Below are 14,029 nucleotides of genomic sequence, written 5' to 3'. Positions count from 1 at the left end.
TTTCCTTTCCATGTTTTGGTACAATGGGGGCATTGTACAGTTTGGTTTGGGGAGGTTATGCATCCATATCCGTGTCCGCATACTGTTTTTATTGCATTTCAGTAATCACGTTTAAATTATGCTTGCATTGTTGTTTAATTTCATTAAAATTCAAAATTCAATAAAAATTGAAAAATTGTTAAATTCAAAAAAAAAATCACGTTTATTTTAGCATGTAGGTTGAGTCGGAACGGTAGATTTCAATGATGAAATTGCTCTATAACTGTCTTTTTACTTAAGCCTTGCATTGAACTGTTATCTTTTAGCTTTGTCTTTTGCATAATCTACGAGTTAATGTTTAATTTAGCTGAACATATAGACTTGACCTGAATTTTGGCAACCTACTTATAATTTCTAAGATTTAGAGCCTTATAAACTGGTGTCATTCATGACCAGTTTCATGTAGGATTGTGAGTAGTTACTCCTCGCATAACATGTATTATCAATTTGCACGTATATGAAATTCAATTGCTTTTTGCCGTCATACATTCGGGTTAGTGGTTGGTGTCACATGCAGGGAGGTGCTTACAATTTCCCTTTCTTTCATTTTTACCCATTTAAACTCCACATTAGCCAAATTTGCCTGTTGACCTTTAGCTACATTCCAAATTTAGCCTGCCTTGTCAAGCTAGTTTAGATTGTTTTGCGGTATATTCTCTATTGTATCAAATTTTGGCGCATATTCTATTGAATCGGAGTTGGTATTTTATGAAGGAAGGGAGGATGATGAAAAAAAAGTTGAAAAAAAAGAAATGAAAAAAAAAAAACAGAAAAAACGTGAAGAAAAGAAAAGAAGAAACCGAAAAAAAATAGAAAGAAATAGAAAAAAAAAAAGATGTTTGATTATGAGACGGTTTCTGCTCCTATGTTCTATCTTGCTTTATTTGAGGAGTATGTTCAGTTTGGTTTGGTGAGATTTTATGCCAAATGAAGGGCATGTGCTTAATTCATAATTGAGTTGGAATCGGATGTTGATATATGGTTCTGTTTAGGTACTAGCTTGGCCGTCTATACCTCCACATTCCCATAACATGTTTTGCCTTTTCTTACCCATTGCCTCACTTTACCATATTTTTGTAAGCCCTCAGCTGTGACAGGACCTTGTTTGGTTGGAATGTATGTTCGGTAGTTAGAATTGTCCGTCATATTAGTTGCATGCATGTTTATGTGGGTCGTAGTTTAGGTGAGCGACTATTTTTCTTTCTCTCTTATACATATATGCTTATCCTTTGCTTCATGAGAGAAGAGTGACCCGTGAGAGTCCGATTTTAAAGGTCTTGCAAGGTCGACGGTTCAGCTTTATTATAAACATCTTATAACTCGTTTGCATTTGACTGTTAGCTATAAGTGTTAGTTTGCTTGCATTAAATTGGCTTAAGTAGGCATTTGTAGCTAGCTCTGAGTTATTTTTCCGTTCCATTAGCGTATAGTTTTGAGTTTACTCGGGGACGAGTAAAGGTTTGGTTTGGGGAGATTTGATACGTGCATTTTATATAGCCTTTTTAGCCTATTTTATGCACGTATTTCTATGCTTTTATCGTGGTTTTATGCTACGAAATGCTCCGAATATGCTACTTTGGTGTATTTTGTCTTAATTGCAGGAATAAACCAGAAAGTAGCGAAATCAAGTCATTTACCGTCCATTTTGCATGCATTTGGAGGAAGAGTAGATTTGGAGCGGGAAATGTTGCTGTCTTGGGATGCGTGAAGGTGTTTCGAGAGCTAAAAGGACAAGTCAAAGTCAAACTAACGCGATGATGAGCTGCTGAAGTCAATTATCACTCGATCGAAGACATTCTTAGTCGATCGAGTGGTTTTAGGTGCAATAATCAGTCGATCGAACAGTAGTTAGCTCGATCGACCTGTTCTCTTTATGCCCTTACTCGATCGAGCTGTTTCCTTAGTCGATCGAGCTGTTTTCTGGCTGAGTTTGCTCGATCGAGTGGTTTCTTTACTCGATCGAGTGGACTTTGCTACGGGTTGGGCTTTTGTGCTTTAATTTCCGTCATTAGGTTTAACCCTACTCCTAATTTCTTATAAATAGGAGTTAGGGATGTCATTTGTAATCATCCAACAACCCGGGAAGGATCACGTTACTCCTTTCTCCCTTCCCTCTATACACTGTTACTTTTATTTCTTCATTTCCGGACTTAATTCAGTATTAATTCTTTCTCCTATTTCCTTCTCTTATTTTCTTCTTTAATTATTGTTATGTTTATTGTTATTAGCTACGTTATTTCTTATTCCCTTTTTATTATGCATAGCTAAATTCCCGTAGTATGTTAGGATTAGGGAAGCCGTGGTAGCGATACTTTAACTGTATTAAATAGATTAGTCTTGCGGTAGGAATTGTATCGGGCAATTTAATTGTTATCCGGTCGAATGTATGCATGCAGGAGACCAATAATTCTAGTTAACCCCGACCTGGATCGAAAGATTGGAAGGGAAGACTTGCCTAGTTACAATAGGGTATTGCAGTGAGGGCGAAAGTTAAGCTGTTTACACTCTAGGGCGGTTTAAGGACCGAAAGGTGACGACCATAGCTCTTCTTATCAGTAGCCTAATCGCCTTAATATTCCTGATATAATAGATCTGACAGCTGCCACGGTGGACCGACTCTTAGCATACTTGTTTCTCTCTTGCTGTTAATTCCTTTTGTTTTCCTCTCTCGCTTATTAGTTTAGTACAATCAATTCAAAACCCCCATTCTGTGACACCCTAGACAGACCGAATTAGACAGATAAATAGCAACTTAGCCTCCCTGTGGAGATCGACCCTACTTGCCGCTGACTTCTGTTAGCAGTAATCTAGGTATTTTATTTTTGGTGTATAAACGACCGCATCAATTAGCTAATTGTTCATAGAGTAGGTCTCCTGAGACAGGTCTCTTAATAAGCTTTATTGAGAGACCATTGTACAATTTTAAGAAAAAGTGGTACTAAAGGTAATAAAATAGGTACAAATCATGATTAATGATAAAATGAGTACATTTATTATGTAAATAGGTAGGAAATTACTATGTTACGATCAACTACAAAAGGGGTACGAAATACAAATAAAAGGGTACGAAATATTGGTCTCTCAATAACTTAGTGAGAGACCGTGTCTCCCAAGTTTTAGTATTGTTCATATATGCTTTGTTTTGTTGTTAGTATTGTTACTTTTATTACATTCGTTATTACTACGGTTACTTTCACTATTCTCGCTGTAATAATAGTTACTTTCACTACTGCCACATAAATATTGATAATTTCACTACACTCCCATTGCTGCTTCAATTACTTTCACTACTCCCTTGCTAATATATAGTAACTTTGACTATTAAAATTAGTGATTACTAACATATAATTATATCCAATGTTAGTACAATTATCTTCACTACTAACATAATAATTACTTATACTATTTAACCATAGAATTTCAAGAGGTTATATATTTATATAAATATATTATATACATACATTAAATCAAATCAAAATAATTATAAAATATTATATCTTTTGGAAATCTAGCTTCATTTATTTACCTTTTAATAGTTTCCAAAATATAACCTACTTATTATATTATATTTATGTATGCTAAATAATTGTATAATTATATGATGATATTTATTAATAATATAAGTGGACATGTTTATTTTAAGGAAAATCACCGTATTTTGATATTTTCTAAATTTATATTTCAATCAAAACTACATAATATTTACATGGAAGTCATTTGGTCAGGTCTATCACATAGTGCTATCGATTATATATATATATATATATATATATATATATATATATATATATATATATATATATATATAGTACTGATTATCCAATGAGTGGATCACATGTGTTATGTTAATTTTTTGTCCCATTTTTTTAAACCCTACATTTTCTCAATTCAAGTGAGTAATTAAATAAATCTATACAACTTAATTATATATAGATATATATATATATATATATATATATATATATATATATATAAATATAAATATATATAGTACTGATTATCCAATGAGTGGATCCCATGTGTTATGTTAATTTTTTGTCCCATTTTTTTAAACCCTACATTTTCTCAATTCAAGTGAAAAAGTAGAGATAGAGATGAGTCTAACAGATAATGTATAGAATTTAAAGCGGGTCTGAGATGAGTCTGAACAATAAAAAAATACTTAAACTTAGTAGAAAGTTAATGTGGAAAAGTCTTAACACTAAGAAAAGTCTTAGTGATAATCATACCCTAACGTTGATAATCACACAAGTAAGAGAATATGAACTTTTGTACATATAGAATGAATGAAAGAATTTTTTGTATCCAAAATGTGATGACTGCGCCTCTTAATTATTGAACACGAAAGGGAATTAGGAGGAGGTATGAGTGAAATGTCACTATAGTTCACTTGTTTTTGTTTTTTTTTTCCAGGTGAAAAGAAAGATTCCTAGAGCGATCTCGAAGCCCGTCTAGCTAGGTCAAGAGCTCATCCATTAAGGCTCCTAGGCACATAACTAAAACATAAACAGTGAAAAGAAGATGTTAGGTCATTAATATCTTCAAGGATTCCTATAACCTGATTGTGCTTGCAATCCTTCCCTGCCCATTGTGACAGCAGCTGAACACAGTCATATGAAACTTCCAAATGTAGAATACCCCGATTGTAGGCTCATTCCAAAGCCGCTTTAATCCCCATAGCCTTCGCTTGTAGCGGTGACTCTGTGCGATTCTTAGTGGCTCCTTCAAACCAAACCTCTCCTATAGGATCGTAGGAAACCTATCCATAAGCAGCTGCGAAAGAGTTGTCCTAGCTTACATCATCACAAATCCGCATAGCATGACAAGAGCCAATACCTCCAATAACATATATAGGTTTCCCATTTCTCATTATATTTATCTCGTTCTCCTCGTCATAATTACCTTGTGAGAGCTGGCCATTTTTTAGAAGGTCAATATCCCCTCTAGAGCTTCGTAAGGCCAATCCCACCAGTTGGGAATACTTCCTAAAGAAGAGTGCTGGAATGAAGTCTTCTCCTCTGAAGAGATAGTTATTTCTCATAGGCCAGATACTGACAAAAATCGCCAGAAACTGGATAGTATGAGTGTCACTATCCTCGATGGTGGTCATATAATGGATCCAGTGAATAATCTAGTCACCGACCCTGATATTTGTACCCTGAGATGGGTTAATACTAAGAGATGAAACATCTCATATTCTTGAAGAAATCTCACAGTCTCTGAAGAGGAGTTCCAGGGTCTCAACGCACGGTTTCTCCCTTTTGCACATTGGGCAAGATGGATCCTAATCCAATTTTCTTCTTTCAAATTCATAGTCCACAGGTAGTGAATTAGTGATGATCATCCAGACCAGAATCTTCCATGATTGAGGCCCAGGTAGACTCCATAAGCGAGTTTTACAGAAAAGCTCCCTCTCCTGATATAAATGATTCTTATCCTTTCTAGATCCCTTCCTTTCAAAGAAGTTGCTGAAGATAACCTCATACCCACTCTTAATAGTGTACGTTCCATCCTTTGAGAAAGTCTAGAACACTTCACCCTTTGTCTGAGATCTTAACGGGATAGCCAAAATCCTTGCAGCGCTTTCTTCGTCGCATACTAGCTTTATCAACTCCTCATTCCAACCCCCTTCATTATAGCAAAAAGCTTTAACCCGAAGGTCTTTAAGGAAACTGAAATCCATGTCCAACCATTCATCCTTGGGGTTCGGGATGTGTCCCTGAACCCATCTATTGGTCCATACATTAAGATTAGAATCACCCCTGGTTTCCATGCAATGTTGTACATGATAAAACTCATGCCATGTTCGATACTTCTGACCCCCAAGAACAAGATCCCGTAAATTTGGGCTTCATCCCTTTCTCGAAGGTAGTTTTCCTAAAAATATTCTCCCTAAAAGTTATGCTAAAAAGAGAGATGTCATCACTTACCAGACGCCAGACATGTTTGGCTAAAAGAGCTTGGTTTAGGCATTCAATATTCCGTATATCGAGACCCCCTTTACTCTTCGGTAAACTAGTGAAAATCCTACACCAATGAAGCGACTTCCCTGATCTGCATCCATCCCACCAAAAATGCGACAAAAGAGAGCTAATCTTATTTGTCACACTTACCGAAATTTTGAAAACCGATAGAAAGTAAATAGAAATATTTGATAGGATAGATGAGATGAGTGTTAGCCGTCCTTCCCGTGAGAGAAAACCCCGTTCCATGAAGAGATACGCTTCGTAACATTATCAATGAGACCTTTGAAAACATCTTTTTCAGAAGTCTGGAATTCAGTTGGCATTCCCAGATATTTTCCAATACCTTTATTATTACGAATATTGAACACTTTAAGGTAAGACCGTACTTTTTTTAGCTTTGTGTTAAGACTGGAGATAATTCCGGACTTCCCTTTATTCAGAAGCAGCCCCGATGCTGCACAGTATTCATTTAATATCCATTTCAGCTGACCAAATGACCTACCATTGTCCTGGAGAAAGAACACCGAGTCATCCGCAAAGAAGAGGTGAGTCAAGGGAGTTAGTCCCCGACAAATTTGGATTCTTTTCAGATGTCCCTTAAGTTATGAATTCTCCTCATTGCTGGAAAGTACCTCAATGCAAAGAATAAAAAGGTACGGAGATAAAGGGTCTCCTTGGCGAAGACCACACTTAGCTTGTAATTGTTGAAGAGGTGAACCATTAATGAGCACCTCATAAGTGACAGTCGTAACACAGCTCACAATAAGTCCAATTAATCTATTTGGAAATCCAAATTTTTCTAGTATGGCTTTGATAAAATCCCATTTAATTCGATCATAAGCCTTACTGATATCAGCTTTAAAAGCAAAATTCCCATGTTTACCTTTTTTTGTGCGAATTGATCTTGTGAATCGCTTCATGTGCTAGGAGAATATTGTCTGTAATGTTCCTTCCTGATATAAAGGCATTCTGATATAGCCCAACCAACAAACCCATGAACTTAAGAAGGCGGTTTGTAATGCATTTCTTGACCAGTCTCATAAAGACGTTGCATAAACTTATAGGTCTGTAGTCCTGTACTTCCTCCGGGTTATCACACTTTGGTACCAGTGTGATGAAAGTTCTATTGTCCTCCCGTAAAACCACACCCGGGTTAAGCGTGGACAGAACTTCTTTAGTAAAGTCTTTCTTTACCAGATGCCAAAATTTTTGGTAAAAAACATCTGGTATGCCATCCAGGCCTGGTGATTTCAAGGGACCCATTTGGAACACGGTCTTCCTAAGTTCTTTTGCAATGAAAGGCATTCTCAATAATCAGCATCAGCATTTGCAACCCGCTTCTTCAGGTGTTTTATCGTGTCATATTAAGGATACGAAAAATCCCTTCTTTGCGAAATTTGTGGAGGTGTGTAGAGATCTCTGAAATATTTCTGGAAAGCATTGCATACCTCCTCCGAACTATAACACCATAGTCCACCGTTCACCCAATTGAAAAATTACTTAGTACAGGTGTCACCATCCCCCATCCATTTAAGCTTTGCTCGTTTCCAGTAAATGGCTGCTGCGGTGGCGAATTCACGAACTTCCTCATTGATTTTAGTATACTCTTCATTGTTGCCAACATTAATGGCCAGATCCATAGTCTGTTCCAGTCTAACATCAAAATCATCCAACTTTCCCATCCACTCCTTTCGTTTATAAAGAGCCAATTTCTTAATGTTTTGTCTAACCCGGGATGATTTACTCATAATCTTATAGGTTGGAGATCCATTTACCCGGAAATCCCAAGCTTTTCTTATAACTTGTATGCAATCCGGATACTCCAAGGCCCATGCATCCAGGCGGTAAGCCTTTTTAGTATTATTCTTCGTAAGATTGAGATCAACCTCTATAGGTGTATGATCCGTTATTTGTATTGGGTAGTGTTTAATTCCTTTGTTCGGAAAGAGAGAAAACCAACCTTTTGATCCCAAAGCCTCGTTAATGCATTCATACACCCTTTTGTCTCATTTCCTATTATTGCACCATGTAAATCTTGGTCCCTTAAACGGTATATCCAATAGCTCATTCCTTATTTTTTAATTATTGAACTCATAGGCTCCCATAATAGAATTTTTATTTGAGCTCAATTTGTCGCATACATAATCCAGTTAATTAAAATCCCCTATGATAAGGAAAGGATTCTCTAAGTTGGCCAAAACCTCTTCTAACTTCAATAAAACCGACTCCTTATCTTTGTAATTAGGAGCTCCATAAAACAACATAAGATACGATAATAATCCATTATATTTTTCTACTAATAAAAATACAAAGTTGCTACATGAAGTCACGAAGCTCATCTTAGCGTCCTTCTTCCATCCCACCCAAAGGCCACCGGCAGTCCCAACCGCATTAACTCTGGTGGACTTGACAAAACCCAACGATCTAAACAAATGACTAATAGAAGCTACATTACATTTAGTCCCAATAAGAAAAATAAAATCCTAGTACTTATTGTTTACCAGCGGTCTTAGTTTTGGAATTGTAGGGGTGAGCGCATTATTAAGACCCTTACAATTCCAAATTAGTCAACTCATAGCGAGAGAGGAGGTTATGTAGGCCCAACATCCGTAAAGCCACCTTCATTGTTCACAAATGATGAATCAGTTGACTCCCCCATCTCAATATCAGCAAAACATTGATGGAATCAAAAAACTTTGGTCTGCTCCTTTCTATAATGCTCTTTCTTTTTAGAGATCCCTTCACCCCGATAGCTACGCTTAGCAAGCTTACTGAGATCATTCTTAGCCGTGCCCAAAGAACTCAAGTCTTTAGTAGGAACCAGGACCTTAGTGACTTGTGTACAACACTTCCTCTTCCTTCCCCTTTGAATAACATCCTTGCAACTCTCCCCAAGTTCATACTTGTGGTAAGCATCTGCCAGTCCCATGAATCCATCAGCGGTGCCTTGAACATCTATTTCAGCAAAGAGCTTAGCAGTATTTCCCACAGCTGTGACATCAAACAAACGAATCTCTTTTCCTTTCCCATAGTTTCTAGCATCAATCCCCTCCCCTTCATTTTCATCAGCACCGGTAGTAACTTTCAGCACCTCCTCCAAAGGCAGTAAGGAAAAGGATCGCATTTGCATCTCTTTATATTTCCTAGCAATTGCAGAAGATGAGATACATTGTGTGTTATTCCCCACCATCCGTTGCCCCTTCTGTTTCACAGCACCACCAAAACCACTAGTACCTATAGCAAGCATACGATCAGTATTCACTGCCTCAGCTGCAGTTTCAGTATGGATAATAGTAGCTTCATTGTTTCCATCAGTAATAGCAGTAGCACTGTTAGCAGTAGCAGAATTAATAACATCAGTATTATCAGAAGAAGAAGTCATGTTTATAGCCTGACTATTATAGAACTCAAAAGAGTCCTGAGAATCACTATCCCAATTTATTGGGCATAAGGATGATGAAAAATCAGGATATGCAGGCTCAGATTCAGAGTCACTAATAAAAATCACTTCATAGATGAATTGGTCCACTTGCTGCAGCAACTCAGGCTCCGTCATCTGAGCTGGGTCTTCATTCTGATCACTATTACCATTACCAATCCCATGGCCATTTCCAATCTGAACAGCAGTACCATCAAAGTAATGGTAGATGATAGGCAGACCTGTAGGTGGTGCGTCAAAGGTCGGATTGTAACCCCTGTGATCATCATCCATTCTATTCCACTCCACATCTCCTTCAACCCTGTTCAGAATCTCCTCTTGTATTCTTTGATCACGATTCAGCACTCCACTTAAGCTCCGTTGCCCAGCATAAATTAGGTAAGGGTCATTTTCCTTTAGTTGATTCAAATAGTCCAACTGTCCCATAAGCTGATCTCCCTGATTTCCAAAATACTCTTCCACACTATGGAAGTCCTCATTTTGTCCATTTTACTCCCCTAACCACCCCCAGCTCCTGCCTGGAACCCATATGCTCCATGTACCCCATTTCCCCTAGGATCTAGGTTAAGAGTATCCCCATTCACTTTCCTGTCCTCCCATTTCCATATCCTGAGCTTGGTTCTGATTAGCTTCATTGGTACCACCTTCATTTGCAAAACCCACCCTGTGAGCCTCATTCATCTCCACATCCTCAATAATACCATGATCCTGACCCTGAGTGATGTGCATTACACCATCTCCCACCTTCCACACCCCCATTACCAACCTGAAACACCACAGGTCTGGCAAACGGCTGTGCATTGACTGCAAACACCATTCTAGGTAGAACCGTTCACTCTAGAGTAATACCAAGGTTAAAGTCAACCACTCTTTCAGGGGAGGTTCTCCTATTCCTTTGAACATTGTTCCTCCCATTTCTCAGACGAACCCTGGAATCCATAAACCTTGTGGTTGGAGAACTAGCCCTTAGATCCATGTTGAACATGGTATGATTACTGTTGGACTGAAAAGTTACAAAACCCCTTGACTTAGACCTGTCTAATAACCCATTAATGCTAGACGTAATAGTCATAATACTCTCCCTACATTGTGCCCTTTATGCCCAATTTTTCCACATCTTATACAGTATTTAAAGACCTCTTCATAACGAAATTGGACCCAAAGCAAATGACCCGCATCCATGGCTATGAAAAAACTAGGCATTAAGGGTTCATTAAGTTTGATACATACTTTTACTCGCAAGTAATCATTTTCAGGTAATAATTCAAAAGGTTCAACAGAAAACCTATGACTAAGTAATTTACCAGCAACATAAGCAACATCCATAGTAAGGTACTCAAATGGGAGGCCACATACACGGACCTAGACTTCAGCATAGGGGAATCTTACCATTCATGGTATCATATTTGGGTATCAACGTGCGAATACCATCACTGCCCCATCAATTATAGCGGTAGTCCGCTCTAGTTACCCTTCCATGTCCTCTACATCCTCACAGTGAAGGACATAAATTTCTCCCATTTAAAAGCTCTAACCCTGGCTTTAATGCTCTACTTCTCCCTTATAACCGTATTAACTTTTTCAGCTTCAAACAACCGATGGTCCGGTTATAACTCGTCGTCAAAAGCTACCAACCAAAACAATATTTATAACTTCATAAACTACTCTTAGTAAAGAGGTAAGTAAAGGTCGGATCCCAAGGGACGGGTATTGATGTAGGATTCTCAATTGTAGAAAGGTATGTCTTAGGGTGTCACAATTTGGGTTGAGGTGATTGTGTTATCTAAACTAATCAACAAAATGAAAGTAAAGTGAAGTAAACAAAGCAAAGCAATTAAAGAGGTTTGTAAACAATTGATTGAAAGCACTAGGGTGTCATGGGTTCATAGGGGATTCATGGGAGTAGATTATACAAACATGTTCTCAATTAGATGAAAGCACTTATTGTTGTGATGAGATCGAGTTAGTGTATATCTTACAATCCCTAAGAAGGTTTGGGTCCCGGAGCCGAGTCGTCTAGACTGTACAACAACTACAAGTCGACTTAATCCTTCTTATTCAACTCTATGCATGGCCTAATGAGGCTTGAGTTGGTTTATATCTTACAATCCTCATTGAAGAGATAAGGGATGGATAAAAAAATGCAATGATTCATAGGCTCGCATTTCATCAAACATAACATGTGCATAGGTTGAAATCACAACAAGCAATCAAATTAATTATGAGAACATATTAGATTAAGCATAGATCAATCCCCATGTTTGTTTCCCCTAATTCCCCATTAACCCTAGCTAAAGAACTACTCACTCATGATCAATTTTAGCATGCTAATAAGGTTGTCAATCATACTAACAAAGCAAAACATGATGAATAAATTATTTGATTAACAATAATTAAGGAAAGGTAAAAGAGATTATACCTACTTGAGATGATCCAAATAATAAAGCAAAGAATAATAGAAGTACTTGATGATTGATGGAAGGTTGTCAATCCTCCAAATAAACCCAAATAATCTTCTAATTACCCAAATAAAAGGAATAACAATAGAGAAATTAAGGAAAGATTAAGATGTTATTAATATTGAGAATTGTATTACAACTAAATTAAGACTAATTTAAGAGAGTATTAAGATTGGATTAAGAGAACATAAGATGGGTGATAATCTAGGTAGTACAAAGGGGTATTTATACTAAAGATTAGGTACAAGGATTAGGGTTACTAAGGGCTTAAATGACTATTAAGACCCTAAGAAAAACTTGAGGAAATGCTACTCCCGAGGGTGCGTATCCTCCTTGCTAGTCCTGCCTCGATCTGCTCGTCCCGTGCTGTGGCCCGGGCTATTCTGTCTTGAGATCCGCTCGGATCAGGGAGGAGACGCTCAGATCCTTGCTCCAGTCCGCTCGTCCTGGGATCAAGACGCTCGGGTCCTGGCAGCTTGGTACACCCGGATCATGCTCGGGCCGCTCGAATCCTCGGGCAGAGTAGTTCTCTTGTTTGGCTCCACAACAATCCGCAAGGATCGTGTTGAGGATGCAAAGATCTTTTCATCATTGCACATTTCACTTTATTTATCTACTTAGGCCTCTAGTGTCGGTCTTCTTTTTTATGCTCGGTCATTGGATGCGATCCATTTAGCTCCATTTCGCCTCATAAATGCAAGGTTAGCCATCCGCTCCTACCAAGGACATAAAACTTCAAACAATATGCAAAATGGGAAACTAAAGATAATAAATGACCCAAATATGTGCTAAAAAGCATAGGAACAAGGTTAATTCAGGGACTAAATGTGCTCAAATATGAGTCACATCAAACATACCAAAACAGAACCTTTACTCGTCCCGAATAAAGAGGTGACTAACACTAGGACCTTTATTTAAACTAGCCTACTAATATAACCGATATGAGACAATTAACGGGTCTCACTCCGCCCCTTCAACTCACAACAAGACAACCATGAGGTAGGATGCCTTCTTGCGAGGCAAGGTGGGGCTTGCCAAAATGGCGATACATCCAAGCATTAAGCACACAAAATAAGTAATGGATGCATCTACAAACTTTCCTCATCTAAGTGGCGGAAATTATCTAAAAGGGAAGCAATCTAAGGGTATACACTCCATCATAGATATGGTTTCTTCAAACTACTAAGCCTAGGAGGATACCAATAAATCACCTCCAAGTTGTGTCAAGCTAGGGTACATTTGTCCTCAATCATTAAATGCGTTCGTCAAGAGTAGACTCCTTATGGTGTTAAAAACACTGTAGGATCACGGAATTCCCCTTCTTGCCTAGACAATAAGAAGGGTTGTCCCCTTTCCACCATGCATAAAAGTGGGTTCAATGGAAAAAGGGATCAATGTATTTTGAGTTTCATGATGGGAGTTTGCTTTTGGTTTTGTTGTTATTTCCCCCAATTTCTTGTGGTATTTGACATTTGAGAACAATTTCTTTTTGCCATTTCTTTGATGTTTGGCATTTTAATGCTTGACAATTTCAACTTTTTGCAGTTTTGAACATTTTCAGAGTCACCCAAATTAGTAATGAGGGTGCTTTTATTAAAGCATAGGAGTTCTTATTTTTGTACTCCTCTTTTCTTTGATGCAATTTGCAAACTTCTTATTTTTTCATTTTTGATTGCTTGAACTCAATTTGATAATTTTTGTGCCCATTCCCTTTTCTTTGACAAAATGTGATAGAAGTGGTAGATGGTTGCATGGTTTCAAAGGTCACCTTGGAATAAACGGTAGCCAATGAGTTATCACACCACAAGGTACTCTTGACTAGGCCTTAGTCCATGGGTCAAAGTATACTAGCATGACACATCCTAGGGTGGTTTAGAAGCATTCTAATGAGCAAAACCTTGAGAAGAAAAAGTATCTACAAGGGCCTTATATACACTTGTCAAGCTTCCCAAATAGATACTTTCACAAAAAATTTCCTACAATGCAACTACATGCCATGATGCAACTAACATTTATACAACCTAATGCAAATGCTTCTATCAACTAGTATGCCATATAAACTAAATGCAACTCCTAGAATCACATTGGTTTGTACCGCATCAATCAAAATAAAGCCACATAGTCAT

This window comes from Silene latifolia, chromosome 11, assembly GCF_048544455.1.
Source record: "Silene latifolia isolate original U9 population chromosome 11, ASM4854445v1, whole genome shotgun sequence".
Taxonomy (NCBI): Eukaryota; Viridiplantae; Streptophyta; class Magnoliopsida; order Caryophyllales; family Caryophyllaceae; genus Silene; species Silene latifolia.
Note: the sequence above shows the minus strand (reverse complement) of the source record.